Source organism: Silene latifolia, chromosome 8 (assembly GCF_048544455.1).
Source record: "Silene latifolia isolate original U9 population chromosome 8, ASM4854445v1, whole genome shotgun sequence".
NCBI lineage: Eukaryota > Viridiplantae > Streptophyta > Magnoliopsida > Caryophyllales > Caryophyllaceae > Silene > Silene latifolia.
Window position 1 is genome coordinate 58582346 of NC_133533.1, and position 5189 is coordinate 58587534.

The window sequence follows — 5189 nt, forward strand, 5'->3', positions numbered from 1 at the left end:
CAACGCCATCCCGGGATGACTCGGATTCACAACGTCAAGGTCGTACCATCAACCTATCACCAGTGCATGAAGATACCAACAGACTGGGGCATAGCCACAATCAAAGGGGATCACAAGAGCCCAGAGTGCTACACGCAGCCTTGAAGCCTTCCAAGGCAGGTAAGTCCCCGGCATAGCAATTACAAAGATATCTGTCAGAGCACGTATGTAGCACCTCCCGAATGGAAACAGATCAAGGTAATTCTAGACCCCGAGTACCCCGACGGGTATGTTTTAATAGGATCGACGCACAGATAATGTCGCCCGAATCGGTAAATTTCCTTAAAAATAAATCATCTTGGTTTGCTTGGTCACATTTTGATATGACCGGAATTAGCGCTGATATAATTACACATAAACTCAATGTTGACCCATCTTTTAAGCTTTGTGCAATGAAAAGGTGCAAATTTGCGGTGAAAGAAATACCATAATAAATGAAGAAGTAGAAAAACTCCTGGATATGGGGATGATCAGGGAAGTAATGTACCCGAGTGGTGGCTAATGTAGTTGTTGTGCGAGAAAAAGAATGGAAAGTGGAGAGTCTGCGTAGACTACACCGACCGAACAAAGCCTCGTCCTAAAGATCCGTTCCCCGCCTCATATTGATGCCATGGTAGACGCAAAGAGGCCACGAGATGCTAACATTCATGGATGCTTCCAGCGGATTCAATCAAATAAAGATGCACCCTGCGACCAGGGAGAGTCGCATTCATTACAGATCGAGGCAAATCTTATTACACCGCCATGCCTTTCGGCCTAAAGAATGCGGGGGCAACGTACTGTCCGGTCAACATGATGTTTAAAGACCGGATAGGTGACATCATGGAAGTATACATAGATGACATGGTGGTGAAATCCAAGAATGAGAAGATCACGTGAAGCACCGGAAGTAGCATTTGAGATATTACAAAAATATAATATGAAGTGAACCCCGCAAAATGCCACTTTGGGGTCTCTGCAGGCAAATTTCTTGGATATATGGTCACAAAAAGAGGCATAGAAGCAAGCCCTGAACAGATAAAGGCCATCCTGGAACTACGGTCACCCAAGTCCGTCAAGGATATCCAAAAATTGTGGCGGGTAGCCGCCTTCGAACCGCTTTATATCAAGATCTTCGAAAGATGCAAGACATTCTATAACTTACTCGGGAAAAATAAACAATTCCGGTGGACGGACGAACATGAAGAAGCTTTCCAGGATCTAAAATCCTATTTATCATCTCCACCCATCGGCTAAACGAGAAAAGGGAGAACCTTTGTTAGTATACCTATCATCACCGACACAAAGAATCGTGCGATCTAGTGAAAGAACAGACGGGGCAAAGCAACATCCAGTCTACTATGTAAGTAAAAGCCGCTAGATCTTTGAGTTAAGGTATGGACTACTTGAAAAATATGTTTTAGCATTGATAATGTCGTGTACCAAGCTGAGACCTTATTTTGAAAGTCACCCAATTATAGTCAGGACCAACTTACCCATAAAGTCTGTCCTACGTAAGCCTGAACTTTCAGGCAGGATGGCCAAATGGTCAGTACAGATTAGCACATATGACATCTCCTTTGAACCCGGGCGCGATCAAATCGCAGGCCCTAGCGGACTTTGTGGTCGACTTCACCCTAACCGGAACCAGACCTAATAAAAGAGGTCAACCAACTAGAAAATAAAACCCTAGACCAAGAATGGACCTTGTTCATAGATGGGGCATCCAATGCCAGGGGGACAGGGTTAGGATTAGTACTTAAATCACCCCAGGGAGATGTAATAGCTCAGCCATAAGTGTGAGTTCAAAGCTACCAACAACGAAGCGAATATGAAACCCACGATAGCGAGGCTTAAAGGTATGTCTAGACCTCGGTGTTCAAAACCTAAAGGTAAAAACTGATTCACTCTTAATTGCCAATCAAATAAAGGGAATTTATACGGCTAAGGATGCAAAAATGATTTCGTATTTAGAATATGCAAAAGACCTTACCGCTAAATTTCCTTCATTTGATATCGATCAAATACCTAGAGACTGAATACCAGTGTCGATGCTCGCCAGCCTAGGTTCAAACTTTACCCCGCTATTTTTGATAAAATACCAATTGTGCACTTATTAGAACCGACCATCAGCAAACCTGAACAGGTCAACCCTGTCAATCAGGATAGTAACTCTTGGACTAAACCTTATTATGATTGGTTTCTCCGAGGAATACTACCTAAGGGAAGACATAAGGCAAGGGCCTTTAGAATTAGAGCTTCATCTTATGCTATCATCAATAACACCTTGTTCAAGATATCGCAGTGGACCCTACCGAGATGCTTGGAGCCCGACGAAGCCAAACTAGTACTTCAAGAAATACATGATGGACACTGTGGCAATCATAAAGGAGGAAAAAGCCTGGCAAGCAAAGTTCTCGGGACAAAGCACTCGGCCTACGCCGAGGGTCGATCGCCTGGAATACTCTTCAAAATGCGAAGCTTGCCAAATCCATGCACCAATCATACATCGACCATCGAACTCCTTCATTCAATTTCCGCGCCCTGGCCATTTATAAAGTGGGGCATGGACATTGTGGGAAAAGCGCCCGTAGCTCCAGGGAAAAAGTCTTCATGTTAGCCATGACCGATTACTTCTCTAAGTGGATCGAGGCGAGACTCTTCAGTGCAAGTAACCGAAAAAGAAGTAATATCCTTCATCGGGACAAACATTATTTGCAGATATGGATTCCCATCGAAAGTATAGTATGTGACAATGGAACTCAATTCGTGGGTAAAAGGACCCAAGCATTCTCGCAAGAATGGAATATCAACCTGGTAACATCAACCCCTGGATACCCAAAAGCTAATGGCCAGGCAGAGTCAAGCAACAAGGTAGTCATAAGCTGCCTAAAAAAGAAAAAAAAAGAAGACGAGCGGGCAGATGGGTGAAGAACTTCCATTAGTACTATGGGCGAGATAGGACAACTCCAAAATCGCGATGTGCCAAACACCTTACTCCCTGGTGTATGGTTGTGAAGTCTATCCCCTGAAGAATACGAGTACCAACATCCAGATCCGGCTGAACAACATTGAAACAAACAAAGACCGATGCAAGATAACTTAGTCCTGACGGAAGAACTAAGAGACGCCGCCAAAATCGGGATGGCATCATATCAACAAGCACTTGCCAGGACTTACAATAAAAACGTCGGGGTCGGGGTCTTCAAAGAAGGAGACCTTGTCCTATGCAAAGTATTTCCAAATAAAAAGGAAAAATCGAGCAAGCTAGCTCCCACATGGGAAGGCCCTTACTTAATTGATTCAATTGTTGGACGGGGAGCATACGGGCTCCAAACACTAGAAGGGAAATGATCCCAAGATCCTGGAATGTAACTCATTTAAAACTATTCCATATGTAAAGATCGAGATCGTGCAATAGTCAGTACAAATTCAATCATTACTCAACCTGATGTGCTATGTGATAAACTACATGCTTTATATGACTTGTCTGTATTTTATACCTGCTCAACTAACCCATCTATTTACTTTTTGAATCCTGAACAATTATACATAATAAAAGATTATACGCATAAATATTCAGGATTGAGGGCTACTCTACTATATATTCCTGAAACAAAAATTTTGCACTTAACTGTGCCTAACGAGTTGGTAACCATCACCGATACGGTGAAAAAAGTCGGGACCAATCAGGCATGAAATAATTGTCGACCTCGACTAGGGTTTTATCGCCACGGATAACAATGGTGGGCCGGACGCAAAGAAGACGGTGCAAGGGTGTTTTATCCGACCATCGATCTAAAATGCCCTCTCGACAGGCCGAATACCAAGCCCTCCAGCCAGGCAGGGGACATAAGCCCTCCTGACAGGCCGGATTTCCCACCCTTTCAACCATTATAGCAAAAACTATACTTGGTTGAAATACTTATGACAAACATTGAAACAAAAATATGCAGGTTATTTAACCAGAATAATGTGCAAATCATGCAAACAAAATATTTGACAGGTCCAACAGGATGAAACTCACAAATCAAGAAAAGACAAAAGTGAAATCAGCCAAAAGAAGGCCATCATGTCTATATTAATAAACCCTTACCCCCTGGGGCAAAGGTACCAAAATATTCATAAAAGTCAGGGAGAGCCCCTGACCCAAAACAGGAAAACGAAAATAATGTTTGTCCAGGGACATCCCCCTGGATGGGCCAAAATACCAACTGAAAATTATAAAATATTACTGCTTCTCCTCAGAAGCAGCAGCATCAGTAACCTGCTCCCCACTCTTAGCCGGCTCAGCCTCAACGTTCTGCTCCCCTGGAGAATCGACCTCCTGTTCATTTTTCAAGTTATGCAGGTCAGGATACTTAGAAGGAGCAAAAGCCATCTCAGCTGCAGGGTCCCATTTTGCCCTGGCCTCAACAGGCTCCGACATGGCAGCTGCCCTTCCCTTGATATAGAAATAGAGGGAGGCATCATCCAACTTGAACTCCAAGTCATCCCTCTCCTGGGTAAGCTCTTCATTCCTATCCAGGGCCTCCGCAACAAATGACCCGCGACTTAAGGTCGCCTCGTCTTAAAGATCCCTCTCACTGCACTCTTGTCAAATCGGCAGTCTTGGAAGCCAAGTCGGCCCTTGCAAATTCCGGCTCGGACTTCAACCTATCATAATCGATCTCATCGATCAATCCGGCTACCAAAGAAGTAGCCGATAGGCATTATGGAGACAGTCGCAAAGACCGGCCAAAGACAAGAAAAGTATGAGTAACTTGTACCAACAATAGAAGACTACCAAAAACAAAACACATGGAAATGATTCCAACATACCTCCCTTTACAAAGACGACAGAGCACCACCAAGAGGCTGATGAATGATCCATCAAGCAACTCCCCGAGTAGCAGTCTCAACGTGGTCAAGGGTGAGCATGACATCGATTTAGAAGGCGCATAGTCCCCGATTTTCACCCTAGCGACCTCCAGGTTATCCAACCTGGCTCTCACCTCCCCGACCCAAGGCGAAACATCAACATCCTCAATTTTCCTTTTCCGGGTCCGAACTTGTTTCGGCGAGGACAAGCAGTGCGAGAGTGACCTTGGCGCATCGATCGCTCACCAAGTCGATGACATGTTCAAGATATCCCCACTTCCCCGAGGACCTTCCTCCTTAATCTTAGCCAA